At 47.5% G+C, this 14,660-nt stretch overlaps 1 protein-coding gene across 12 annotated transcripts in view; it reads right to left on the bottom strand.

The window, feature by feature from the left end:
* Positions 1-14,660, bottom strand: part of CYRIB (CYFIP related Rac1 interactor B) — a 168,927-nt gene that overhangs the window by 110,170 nt on the left and 44,097 nt on the right. For 9 of the 12 annotated variants that reach the window (XM_070075494.1, XM_070075487.1, XM_070075490.1 and 6 more), the window contains exon 2: positions 10,628-10,680. The exons of the other annotated variants lie outside the window; for them this stretch is intronic. The gene's annotated coding sequence lies outside the window, so the exon portion shown is untranslated. The remainder of the gene's footprint in view (positions 1-10,627; positions 10,681-14,660) is intronic. 12 annotated transcript variants of the gene reach the window in all.

Consider the following 14,660-nt stretch of genomic DNA (forward strand, 5'->3'; position numbering starts at 1 on the left):
AAGATGCAATTCCACCTGCTGGGGTGAAAGTGAGGTCAGGAGACCTGTGGGCAACTGGGTGCCCTTGCACCAGGCAGCCAAGCGCAGGAACAGTGAGTGCAGAGAGCTCTCAGAACCACATCCCAACAGCAGCACACCCATGACTGCCAGCAAATCATCTTCCTGCTCAGTCACGTTAGGCAGAAAAGCCAGAAACCCAGCTTGTCTGCCCGCCTTTTGGCAGTTTAATTGAAGAATCATATTGGCTTTACATAAACTTTTACCCCCACCCTCGAAAAAAGGTAGCCTGTATTGTAGATGCAAATGGTTAACTTGGGCCCGGGAGAGAGAAGCCCTGTGCACAATTACATCTTATTACTCTGCTCCTTTAAAACCCAGTATCAGCCTCAAGCCCTGAAGTCAAAAGGAAAGAGAAACAACTTTTGTGAAAGTACCTGATGCCCACTGTGGTTCTGCTTTTCTTGGATGCTCACTCACCTGTGGCTCACCTGAACCTGGGAGAGACGTTTTTCCTCCCAGCTAGAGTTGGTTAAAGGAAAACAGCAAGCAGGACATCTCTAAACAAAGCTTGAAATGAACAGCCCTGCTTACTGACAGGAGTCTCTAGACAAGCCTTTTTAGGGTTTCTGTTTGTTCTGCCGCCATTACAAGAAAGGAGAAGGAAGTGGCACAGGAGCTGCAGCCAAACCTCGAGTGTGTGACCTGTAGGTGTGTGACTGCCACAGCAGCTGAACCCTCTGACCCTGCCCCCTCACCCGTAAAATGGAAATATTTAGCAACTGGACATTAATACCAGTGGAGGCCGGCGCCGCGGCTCACTAGGCTAATCCTCCACCTTGCAGCGCCGGCATACTGGGTTCTAGTCCCGGTCGGGGTGCCGGATTCTGTCCCGGTTGCCCCTCTTCCAGGCCAGCTCTCTGCTGTGGCCAGGGAGTGCAGTAGAGGATGGCCCAAGTGCTTGGGCCCTACACCCCATGGGAGACCAGGATAAGTACCTGGCTCTTGCCATCGGATCAGCGCGGTGCGCCAGCCATTGGAGGGTGAACCGACGGCAAAAGGAGGACCTTTCTCTCTGTCTCTCTCTCTCACTGTCCACTCTGCCTGCCAAAAAAATAAATAAATAAATAAATAAAATACCAGTGGATTAGGAGATATCAGGAGAACCAACTGCAAAAAATCACTTACAGTGCCCAGCATCCAACAAATGTAAACGCCTGTCTGCAGGAAACTCACCAGAAGCGTCTTATGGGAAGACAAAATGCCTCAGTCTTCGTATGCAGAACCCAGCCCACTTCCCACCTAAGAGGTTGTCACTACTTCTTGGTCAACCTCTTTTTCACTCCTCACCATAAAGGGGTAAATGCTTCCTTTCCTCCTTGGGTTCTGCTAACTCCATTCTACAGCAGGGGCTCTGCTGTTGGGTAGGCCTCGTCTCCAGCTCTAGGGCTGGGTCCTGAATGGTCCAAGCCAATGAGTGCTATTCCTTTTCCCCTGCCACCATGATTGGTTGAGAGATGGATGAATGGCCTAAGACGATCCAATCAGAAATCTGTTTACTGGCTCTGGAGAGAGATGGAAGCTCCTTGCCCTCTCACTACTACAACAGGAAGTCGACCTGAGAGCAAAGCCAGAATTCAGAAGTGCAGAGCTGAGCCCATCACAAAATGAAACTGGGGCCCTGATGAAAGTGTGCCTGAAACCTATCATACCACTCTCCACTTTCAGGATATGTGAACCACTTCACTGCTTCTGTCAATCACCCCACATGAACTGGGACAGCTGTAAGTTGCAACTCAAAGCATCCTGCTACAAGCCGGTCCTGGCCGGTAGCTGAACACATCACTGAGCACTGAGCACCACACCTCCAGTGACTTAACCCAGACAGTAAGTTCCCTGGGAGCTCGAAGCTTACCAGTTTCTACCCAGAGGCCCTAAATTAACACTCTGTAAATAAATGAATGATATGACATCTACCAAATCACCTGGAGTTTCAGAAGTTTTTGAAGCCCCACTCCCCAGACATGCCTGGATCAAGGGAGCATCAAGAGGAAGTTCCTAAGACTTACAGCCATTGGACAGACCCGAGCTCAACTCACAGCTCCCATCAGGCCTCAGCTTCCTCCTCTGCCCAGTGGTGAGACTACCCACCTCCCGTGGCGTTTGTTTTCTTCTTCTGTTCAACTAACCCTGCTTCACACTGCGGGGACTGTTCTGGGGTTCAGAAAGTAGGATTGTCATATAACCCCAGCTCTCCCAGCAGAGCCAGCCCTAGGAGGGTGAGAACAAACCAAGCGCATCCTGAACCTCCCATCCCTCGACAGCCACACATTCATTCCTTCAGAAGTGGTATCCCAGGCAGAAGGCACATATAAAACTAGGCTGCCCCACTTTTTATTTTTATTTTTTTTTTTTTTTGGCTTTGCTGGCTGTCTCCTAATAGAGGTGTGCAGCTAGTGTCACTCGAGTATTACAGACCTACACATCCATATTTGCCATCATAGAACCACTTAGAAGCAACATGGAACTCAGCTAGACTATAAGCTCCAGGAGGGGAGGTCCTGCCCCATTCACTAGTCTAACTCCAGCACCCACAAGCACCCAATAAAATACTTCCTTTGGGGCCCATGTTGTGGCTCAACAGATAAAGCTACCATCTACAAGGCCAGCATCCCATATCAGAGTGCTGGTTCGAATCCCAGCTGCTTGGCTTCAGATCCAGCCCCCTATCAATGTACCTGGAAATGCAGCAGAAGATGGCCCCAGTGCTGGGGTCCCTGCCACCCATTTGAGAGACCCAAATGGAGTTCCAGACTCCTGGCTTTGGCCTGGCATGGCCCTAGCCATTGAGGCCATTTGGAGTGTGAACCACAGATAGAAGATCTCTCTCTCTCTTTTTGCCTTTCAAATAAATTTTTTTTTAAATTCCTGAATCCATGAATAAAGAAGAGCGAATGAATAAACAGATGTGATGAAGTCAAGATTCTCAGAACAGCAGCAAATCCTACAGATTCTGTACATCCTGCTGGCTATGCTGCAGGTAGATCAAAGACCTAGGGCAGCAGACCCAAACCCAACTCTGGTCCTGTCAGTGCTTAGGACCTCAGGCAAGTTCCTATAGACTCCAAGTCTCAGTTTCCTTCTCAAACACAATTATCAAGATATACAAGAATGTGGACCGGTGCTGCGGCTCACTAGGCTAATCCTCCACCTGCGGCACTGGCACCCTGGGTTCTAGTCCTGGTCGGAGCGCCGGATTCTGTCCCGGTTGCCCCTCTTCCAGGCCAGCTCTCTGCTCTGGCCCAGGAGTGCAGAGGAGGATGGCCCAAGTGCTTGGTCTCCCACATGGGAGACCAGGAGAAGCACCTGGCTCCTGCCATCGGATCAGCGCGGTGCACCGGCCACAGCGGCCATTGGAGGGTAAAGGAAGACCTTTCTCTCTGTCTCTCTCTCTCACTGTCCACTCTGCCTGTCAAAAAAAAAAAAAAAAAAAGATATACAAGAACGTTTAAAAATCAACTTTAACATTTAAAAATCAAGTGGTGAGAAAATATTGAGAGACTAAATATCAAAACATGGATAGAAATTAGCTCTTGGTGGTAAGATTGTTAGGAGGACTTTCATTTTTCTCTTTGCATAGAGTTGGTTGTCCGAGGAAAAACATGGGGTGATGTCACTTAAGTGTGCAGCCCTGTTCCTCGGACATGGAGTGATCCAGCAAGCGTACCTTTTCAATGCATGCCTTTCAGACCCTTTGTCTCCTATTTCCTGTTAGATATCTCACCCAATTTAATGCCACCCTTGTCTGACTTGATTTTAGGGCCATCTTTTATCCCTCCACTCTGCTTGCAAAGGCTCCATCTGTTAAAACCCTACCCCGCATGTTGCAGAACCAGCTCTCAGAATCAGCAACACACACTCGTTTGCTCATTCCTCTGTCAATTCATTCCCTGAACACTGATGAACAACCCACTCCCTTGGATATGCTTGGCTTCTGCCTACCCATCACACAGAAATGGCCCTGGGATTCCTAAGCGAATCACCTCTTCCCCTCGTTCTCAGCTCTTGTGCCCAGCAGGTGCAGACCCCAGCCCGGCTTCTTCAAGCATCAGACATCTGAAGTAGGATGGCCACTCAGAGCATCACATTCCCTGACCCCAGGGATCGGTTTACAGACGTGCATGTCACCCAGGAAAGACCAACTAGAGATGGTGAGACCCACTTCCCAGACTTTTCATGAGCTACTGGAAAACAGCCCTTCTGCCACCTGCTGGAACTGTTGACAGCCATCCTGCAGCATCATCTGAAAAGAAAAGCTACTCGGCCCTAGGGATGGTGACAAACTAAGTCTTGGTAACTGTTCAAGCCTTGGATCTCTGGACTTTTCAGTTAGACCAATCAGCAAGTCCCTTTTCTACAGAACCAGTTCCAGCTAGGGCTGTGTCTGGAGGTGGAAAGAACCCCAACTGCTGGAATGTGAAATGCGGTGACATGTGCTGCATGCCAGCTGTGCACAGCCATGCTGCCCTTCCAGGTGTCCATATCAGGTGCGGAGATAGCCACAACCAACCACCATTCAGTAAAGACAATAATATAGCTGCTTTAATTAAATACTCCGCAGGGCAAAATAAGCACAGGAAAGGGAGTCGGACGGCCTCACACTGCCAGAGCACGGAAGCCCACTCTGGACTCAGGCACTTAAGACAGAATTCCTGTGCGGGAAGTCAAATAGCACTGTTGATTCACATTCACCTTACAGAAAACTAAAACCGCTACATCCCACGTGGCGAGTAGGGGCAATGATACTTAATAAAGTGCTTAACAGAGCTCTCTGAATGAGCCCACAAAACACTGTCTTAAGAGACCAGCAAAGTGCCAAGGTCAAACAACTCTTGCAAGAATGTCATCTGCATGTTACAGATGATATGACACGTAAATACTACCCAGGTCAGTTTGTGTGATCTTGATTCTGGAAGCTTCCACTTTCATTTTAGTTGTCTTGCCATTTGGATGACTGTGGATCAAATCACAACACCATCATAACAGCCTTTTCAAGAGGAATAACCTACTTCTGAATTTATTTCTAAACGGTAACAAGGGAGAGGGAAGACAGGAAGCCGCTGGTTCTATAAAACATTTCACAATGGGTTAGACATGTGGTCGACCACAGAAAATAACAACAGCGACAATGAAAAGCACCTCTGGGAACATCTATTTTGCTATAAAAGGCCCTCAAAGTTGCTCTTTTTAAGTGCACAGAAGCTAGTGTCTCTTGGACGTTTGATGCATACGCAACAGGAGGAGCTATGAAGATGAATCAGAAGAGGCGACGCCACAGGACAAATTCTTGCCCTTGCTGTTCCTAAACACACCAGCCATTCCTGTGATCCAGAAACACAGCCCCAACTTCCCAAAGAATCCCACAGTCAGGAAAATCAATACTGACAGACTACTGCCACGTGGGCTCAAGGGAGGTGCCAGGGACTAGTGGCAGGAGGAAGAAAGGCTTGAGATGCCTTCCAGACGGCTTGGATGGCCAAGCAGCAGCGGGGCTGCCTCTGCGAGTGCACGTCCTCTGCTTGCAAGCACCACTGCTTTCCACAGCTGTCTCCCGGCCCTGCTTCTTGAGACCGAGATTTGCATTTGTCACCATTTCCTGGGCAGCAACCTACAGTGTCATGGATATGCGAGAATCAAGCCAGGTAACACAGGAAAGTGCTAAGTTCATGTTGAGTTCCCTTTGGGGGCGAGCAACCCCACCACACAGACCTGCTAACTTCCTCTAAAAATGTAAGGTGAGTTCATGTCAAAGACTCTCCAAGCAAAGGTTTTCTTACCTGAGTTGTGTTTAATGTTAAAAGGATTACATGCTTATATTTAAAACTTAAAAAAAAAAAAAAAAGGCAAAGGACACACAGTGGAGTATCCTTCATCCACCCCAGACCCAAATTCCCGTAGGCTTTTCCTAAAAGGTTTACAACATTCTCCCAACCTTTTTTTCTTCTTTTTCCCCCTTTTTTGGTGTTCTTCCAGCAATAATCTAGGCAGAATCAAGCATGCACATAAGCACATAATAGCCCCTTCTTTCTTTTCCACACAGGACAGCATCCCCCACGAACTTTCCTACATATTGCTTTTTTTTTTAAACTCAAGTATGTATCCTGGAAACCTTTTCTTCCTAGTACTTTATTTCCTTCTTAGTACTCTTCCATGACCCACCATTTTAAAGCACAGCTTTCTATTGCAAATATATACTCATACATTCAATCAATTCCCTACTGACATACATGTAAGCTGCTTACAGCGTTTTGTTACTGCAATCAAAATCACCATGAGTCTATATCATGTGCATTTTTTTTTTTTTTTTTTGGACAGGCACATGTGTAAGTATAGGAAAAAACAGGACCTGTGCGAAAAAATTCTTGAAGTGGAAATGCAGGATCACAAGGCACGTGCACTTAAAATGTTGGTAGACAGTGCCCTGAATTGCCCTTCAAAGAAGTCATACTAAATTCCACTCTCAGCAAGCATGTCATGAGTAAGCCAGCTTGCCTGCCCACATTCACAAAAGGTTGTTGTGCTGTGCATTTAAATACAAGGGAAGAGAGGGGGACAGAGCTCTCTTCTTGTCCCTTTGTCTCTTCCTGCCTCTGTGAGATCACCCATGACACAACTACTTCCTGAACATTCCACCCCTGGATGCACAACCCAGGTCAGAGGTGAAAACAGAATGGATGTCTGACCCGTGCTGTACCGGAACCGGCTCACACTGGCTCACGGGACCTGACTGTGCTAATCCGTTCCCAACTCCGTGCTCAGTGACATCATGATGATAGCTCAAAATTAGTCATGGTGCAAGTATTGACGCCACAGGAGTCCACAAGCAGTGTCTGGCTTTCTTCGCTTTCACCAGGGAGACCACTGTAAACATTTCTCAGTCAGCACACCAATGCTTCCCACAGTGGAAAGTGACTATTTCACCCAGGATGCTGACCTAGTTACAAATTCTTAGACCCTAAGGTCAATGGGAGAGCTGAAAGGACTTCTAATCCAAGCATTCTGCCTATTCCTTAGTACCTCTTTGTAGACATAAGGAATATACTCTATGCCTCTTCACTATTATTTCATATTTCCATCTCTTTATCACTCAGTGCTTATTCTTGATGATTTCCTATAGCGTAGTGACTGCAGGCCCAGACTCAAGGTCACAAAGGTCAAGCTGGGGTCAAATACCAACGCCATCATTTCCCAACCATGTGACATTAAGCAAGTGGCTTAAACCACTATGCCTTCGTTTCCTCATCTATAAAAAAAGATAATAACAAAGTCTCCTCATAATTTTGATTAAATGAGTTAATGTAAGTAAAGTCTACAGAACAGTGTCTGGAACATACTATTCACTTATCAAGTGTTATTATTGGGGGTCAGCACTGTGGTATAGTGGGTAAAGCTGCCACCTCCAGTGCCAGCATCCCATATGGGCGCCAGTTCAGGTCCCAGCTGCTCCACTTCCGATCCAGCTCTCTGCTATGGTCTGGGAAGGCAGTAGAGGATGGCCCAAGTCTTTGGGCTCCTGCACCCAGGTGGAAGATCCAGAGGAAGCTCCTGGCTCCTGGCTTCGGATCAGCACAACTCCAGCTGTTGTGGCCAACTGGGGAGTAAAGAGCGGTGGAAGACGTGTCTTTCTCTATGTATCTCCTTCTCTCTCTGTGTTAACTCTTTCAAACAAAATAATCTTTTTAAAAAATGTTATTATTGGCTTCCACTTTACTAATTCTCTCTTTAGCTATGTCTAATCTGTCATTTAAACCTTTCTGTTGCATTTTAGTTTTAATAACTATTAACTTGGCTGCTTGTCAAATCCTCTTTTTTTCATTTTTCTTTACATATTAATATTGTCTTTAATTCTCATTTTAAATACACTATTTTACAGTCTTTTTTAGATGGTTTCCTGAATATTTCTGTGGGAATCCTGGTAGGTATCAATTGAAATACACTTATGCGGGCCGGCACTGTGGCACAGCGGGTTAACACCTGGCCTGAAGTGCCAGTATCCCATATTGGTGCCAGTTCAAGACCCGGCTGCTCCACTTCCCATCCAGCTCTCTGCTATGGCCTGGGAAAGCAGTAGAAGATGGCCCAAGTCCTTGGGCCCCTGCACCCATATGGGAGACCCGGAAGAAGCTCCTGGCTCCCGGCTTCAGGATGGCACAGCTCCAGCCATTGCAGCCAATTGGGGAGTGAACCAGTGGATGGAAGACCTCTCTCTCTGCGCCTCTCCTTCTCTCTCTGTGTAACTCTGACTTTCAAGTAAACAAATAAATCTTTAAAAAAAAATAAAAAAAGAAAGAAAGAAAGAAAGAAACACACCTATGGAGTAAGTTTGTGTTTGTGATGGGGTTTCCATAATACCAGACCAGTTTGCTGCTCAGGTGTTAGGTTGAAGGACCTCATCTATCATAGGTAAATAAAAATACAGATTCTACAATTATGCAGTAAAGTCCCAGGTGTTCAATTTATTGCTCGTGACTTTCTCCACTCAACTCAGCCTCCTCATATCTCTCTAGGCAGTGGAGTTTTTTCTGCCCCTTTTCATGAAGATGCCAGCCTCTCATAGGTTGCAGTTCTACCTTGAGTCCAGGCCTCCTTTCTAGACCCACTGCACCATTAAAATCTCAGGCCCCAGACTCCAGGGCGTATACCAGGCTGCCAAGGCCCCATGAGTATCACAACTTCAGCTTCTGTGCAGCTCTTTGGGTTGAGCTTCTCTCTCCTTGATATGTGTGAATGTTCCCTTCTTAAGAGTTCCCCTAGATACAAGTTTACATTTTAGTCAAACTCTGCATTCCTATCAGAAAAGACCCATGCAAATCAGCTTAGCTCTACCACTCTGCCTGACACTGCATATGTCACCAGATCTAACCACTCACCCAAGCTGAGTTACGTCTACATGAAAATTACACTGTGGGGGAAGGGGTTTTGCCGAATGGTGAAAACAGAGGTTAAACACCCACATTCCATACAAGGTGCCTGTGTGCAGTACCCGGTTCCAGTGTCTGACTCCAGCTTTCTGCTAATGCATATCCTGAGAGGCTTCAGGTAATGATGCAAGTAGTTGAGCTCTTACCAGCTGGGATTGGGTTCCTAGCTCCCAGCTTCAGCCTGGCCTAACCCTGGCCACTGCAGGGATTTGGGGAGTAAACCATTAGTTGGGAGCTCACTTTCTCTTTCTCATCTGTCTCATTCTGTCTCTGAAACGAATTGTTAAAATTTTTCAATCACATCTTACTCAAAGGTTAACTTCTAAAGTCAGCATGTAATATGAAAATTGAAGAGAGTCAAAATTCCCCTCACAAATCCCACAAAGATCTCACAGTAGAGACTGACAAACCATCTCTCATGAAGTCCAACACAGCCAGAGTTTCCTTCAGCTCTACATTTGGTTTCCTAGGTTGAGCATCTTATGTAAAAGCCGGCTTGGATTTAGGAGACATGTGGTGTGACAATTAAGACCTATAAGTATGAGAAAGACACTCCTGATACAATACAAAGCCATGAGAGCAAAGACCAAGCAAGGAAACAGCACATCCATGTCTCCCATTCACGCTCACTCGAAGAGAGACGCCCGTTGGGCAGAGCAACAGGATCACCCACACGATTCACTGTTGTTTTTATCTCTCTTGTTTTTGTTGAGCAAGTGTGTTTGGATCTGGATAAGTTAGAAGCGTGAATCTGTGATGACAGCAGACAGAATCATGGTTACCTCTGGGACAACCCCAACTGCAAAGGGGCAGGCGGGGACTTCCTAGAAGAATGGAAAAACTGAATATCCAGACTTGGGGGATGGCTCGATGAGTGGAACCTCCTGAACACTCATCGAGCTGTGCCACTGAGATCTGCACATTTTACGGCATGCATGGCTGGATTAAAATAAAAGTTAAAAGCATGCCTGAGGAAAGAGGCTAAGTGGCATTCTGCCAAAGGTCTCACTGTATGGGTAAGCCTTGCAAGAGGATGGCCAGCCAAATGGAAAGTCGTAAAGTGACCAGCAAGTCTACAAAGAGAAGCAGCAGGACAGGGAAAAGCACTGTTGGTGGCCGAGGGGACCCAGACTCACAGAGCTGATGGTTCTCCATGAGGGGCTCTTCAGGACTGACATGATAACCGGTGTGAAGAGCACCGGCTTGCAAGCCAGACTGCCTGGATGTGAACACTGACTGTGCCCGTTATGAACCGAAAACAGCTTGAGCAAGTCACTTCTCTTCTTTGAACCTCAATGTTGTAGGGGTGTCGTGAGATTTAAGTGAATCCAGGTAACACTCTTAGGGCAGGGTCCGTATACAATAAGGATTCAATAAATATTAGATATTATTACTGATGACAGGAGACTGAAGTGTGTTTTCCCCTCCAAAATGATGGTTCTTATTTAGATTAACCACTGGACCTGGGGTGGATGAAAGAATGCAAATGCATTAAGATTTCAACAGAGGCAGAGGTGCTTGCTCCTACTCAACTGAAATCCAGCCCCTGGCCATCACCATCCGCTCTGATTTTGCCTCATTCTGAAAAGGTTAAGAACGCAGGCTCTGGAGCGAGATGGCCATGGTCAAATCCCAGCTCTGTTACTTACCAACTCGGTTACCTTGAACGTGTTATTCAAACTCCACACCTCAGTTTCTTTTCCTGTAAAAAAGGTACAGCAAGGATTAAGCAATTTACCACAGTCTTCAGCATACAGAAAGACCCCAGCAAAGTCTGGCCACTTTTCCCACACCAGAGATTTGGGCCAGGAATGACAACTCCAAATAGTATTTGAATAGATCATTATGATGTCTAGAATGGGCTCATTTTTTTCTCAGTTAATGCTCAAAATACTCTGATGCATTATAAATAAAGACGTGGAAATGCAGGAGAGTTAAGTTACTTGCTGAAGGTTGCACAGCAAGCCAAGAGCAAAGATCTAAGCCAAGCATCTTTGACTGAGGGACAGTCTGCCCAGACTGTGTTGTCCGGGCACAGAGATGGAGCCAGGCTGCCCTCTGAAGCTCCAAACTCCAGCACAAAGGATGCTGAAACTCTAAGCGCAGCAGCAATTCTTGGTCCTAGCACAATATCAACTCGAGTTTTAGCTGGTTTTAGGCATTCTGCCCCCAAATCACTTCCTGCTGTAGATTTCTGCTCTGCAGAACAAGGAAAACAAACACATACAATACACCAGCCTTGTCACCCTCCAAAAATCTCTTACAACAACAGACGCTTACAAATCAAAGAGAGTTTTCATACAACCAGTTAAAAACACAGTGTTTAAGGCTTGCAGCAGCATTTACGTGAAGAACTGAGCCAACTCTGCAGTGTCTAGCCACACTCTTATCACTAAAGGCAGAGACGCGGAATGCATTTTGTCTGGCCTTTAATTCTGCTTCAATCCTTAGCTGCATTCATGGTTTTTCTCTTTGCTTTTCACTGGGTGTTGAAACAGCTGGAAGCCACTTAGTCAGCCTCATTTTATTCACGAAAGATCTGGGGGCCAGGTCTGATGGTCACGGGAGAGGACACGCCAGCGCTTTCTACCCTCTCTGCTGCTCACTGTTGCATGAGTGTGTGGAATGCTCCCACTGAAACCCAACTCACAGGCCCACTCAGCAGCCAAGGACACCAGGGTTTTAAACTAAGGACCATCTGACACACTCACAAGCCATGTCTTCAGACATGTGCACACACCACATACACCACATACATGCATACCAGGTACACACAAGCACACACACCACACACATAAGCACCAACACATACTACACATACCACAGCCATCATTCATACCATACATGTACACCACACATATGCCTACCAGGTACTCACAGATGCTCACATACCATACACACACAAACATGCACCAGCACACACTACACATATCACAGCCACCATACATAACACACACACACACACACACCTGGACTCACAACTGTAGCTTTCCTGACCCCTCTTGCCATATCTTCCAATCACTGTAAGGATGTTTTCTTTCTTTCTCCCTGATTCTTTGACCAGGTTTATCAAACAGAAAATGGGGACAACTTGTTCACGTGGGAAAAATTTTAGGGCCATGGGCAAAGTCCTACAAAATAGAAAACACACTCACAATACTCTCGTTTGGTTTCTCACAACAGTGGGAGTAAGCTGATCCCTGTATCCACAGCCAACCAGGACAGTGCGTGGGCACCTTGAAACAAGGGTGGCTTCTTTTCCTTTCCAAGATAGCAGCAGAGGGATCCTGGAAGGGAGCTCCAGCAACCAGACCTTGTCTCCTCCTCTGTGGATTCAACGCCATGGTTTTCAATCCCATCTCAGTCTCACAGCAGTCGGACTTTGGACGAGTCGCTTGGCCCCTCTGCAGCCTCCCATAAACTGAGGACACCTATTCATTCAAGAATCAGCCACTGAGCACCTGCTGTGTGCCAGACACTGTGGCCAGGGAGGAATTGCAGTCACCCAGTAGCTCTCAAACACAGCTACGGGAGGACATGCAATCCAGTTGAGGAACTGCGACCCGAGGGGGTGAGTACAGTTGTGAGGCAATACCAGAGAGGGACGTTCACGTAACTCAGCAGGGGTGGACAGTGACTGGTAACCCAGGAAAGGTTTCCCAAGAGAGTGCCATGGGTGCTGAAGACTGCAAGATGAGAAAGAGTGAGTGGCACATGCAAACGCCCACAGGTTAGACTGTTGGTTCACCTGGTCAGGGATGAGGGGGAAAGAGAGATGGGCCAGGATGTGTAGGACGGTGGGCTTGTGAGGGTAGCCAGCCTGGCCCAAGTGATGCCCTCAAGTCTCTCCCACCCCTGTGGGCAGCTTCTGGGGTCTTATGATAGCCCAGCTCCTCTCCTTCTCCGATAGCCATTTCAGGGCACACTGAAGTCCCCAGGTCTGCTCCAGGACACAAGAGGTATCCCCACCATCCCACATGGACCCCCCTCTCCTTCCTTTTTCTTTTTCTCTTGGGAAAGAGCTGTCCTCTACTCATCACTTGTTTCTGAAACACACAGGGGTCCACTGGCCCATGCCTTCAGACCCTCTCTCTCTTCTCCCACCAGGCCCAACATAGCCAAAGAAATGCCAGGATTACCTGCATCATGGCTGTCTCCTGGGGACTCTAAGCTGCCCGCAGACTGATGCTGCTTTGGTCACCCCAGGATCCTTGAAACCTGAGCCCACACCTGCCACAATTAGACCCAAACTGACTGCTGCTCTGCAAATGAAGACCTGCCCAGAACCCACCCAGGAGCAGCCGGATCTGAGGTCAGGGTGGGGACTCTCGGCTCTGTGAAGCCCACTCTGGAAACCACTACCGCAGCCCAATCCCCATGAGTCACTGAATCTGTCAAGATGAGTAAGGACGGACGTTGAAGAAGGTGTTTCCACCCCTGCCTGGCCCTGTAGGCGCCCTCACCACCATCATGCAGGAAAGTCTCACAAGAAGCAGGTGTGACAATATCCCTCGGCCAGCGCCGCGGCTCACTAGGCTAATCCTCCACCTGCAGCACTGGTACCCCAGGTTCTAGTCCCAGTTGGGGCGCTGGATTCTGTCCCGGTTGCTCCTCTTCCAGTCCAGCTCTCTGCTCTGGCCCGGGAGTGCAGTGGAGGATGGCCCAAGTGCTTGGGCCCTGCACCCGCATGGGTAGACCAGGAGGACGCACCTGGCTCCTGGCTTCGGATTGGCACAGCACGCCAGCCATAGCGACCAACAGAAGGAAGACCTTTCTCTCTGTCTCTCTCTCTCACTGTCTAACTCTGCCTGTCCAAAAAAAAAAAAAAAAAAGAAAAGAAAAGAAAAGAAAAGAAAAAGAAAGAAAAGACAATATCCCTTAAGCAACCAGAAACTCCCCCAAGCTAACCCAGGGCCCAGGGATGCTGTGCTTTGTCCAAGGCCTCCTAGCAAATGTGAAACACTGTTTTAGCAAGGAGCACAGCACTGCTTAATGAAAGGCTATGGGGTCACCCCTACCAGAAATGTCACTTGTTTCAGGGGAAAACCCTTAACAGTGGCAAGTGTAATAGAAACTTTTCTTATCCCATTACACCACACTTTCACGACTCCTGAGACTTTCTCAGCTAGAAAAGTGCCCATTGAAGAAAATCTGGTTTTTTTTTTTAATTCATTTTTTATTTACTTGACTGGCAGAGTCAGAGAGGGGAGGAGAGGGAGGAGGAGGGAGGGAGAGAGAGAGAGAGAGAGAGAGAGAGAGAAATCTTCCATCCACTGATTCACTCCCAAAATGGCCGTAACATCCAGGGCTGGGCCAGGCTGAAGCAGGAGCCCGGATTTTCTTCCAGGATTCTCATGTGGCGAAGGGGCCCAAACACTTGAGCCTTCTTCCACTGCTTTCCCAGGCCATTAGTGGGGAGCTGGATTAGAAGTGGAGTAGCCAGGACACGAACCAGTGTCCATATCAGATGTCAGCTTCCCAGGCAGTGGCTTAATTCACCATGCCACAATGCTGGCTACTGTTTGTTTTTAAAGATTTATTTGTTGAAAGGCACAGTTAAAGAGAGAGACAAAAAGAGAATCTTCCATCCACTGGTTCACTTCCCAAATGGCCTCAACAGTCATGGCTAGACCAGGCCCAAACCAGGATCCCAGAACTCCACTCGGCTCTCATGTGGGTGGC

Source organism: Oryctolagus cuniculus, chromosome 6, assembly GCF_964237555.1.
Source record: "Oryctolagus cuniculus chromosome 6, mOryCun1.1, whole genome shotgun sequence".
NCBI lineage: Eukaryota > Metazoa > Chordata > Mammalia > Lagomorpha > Leporidae > Oryctolagus > Oryctolagus cuniculus.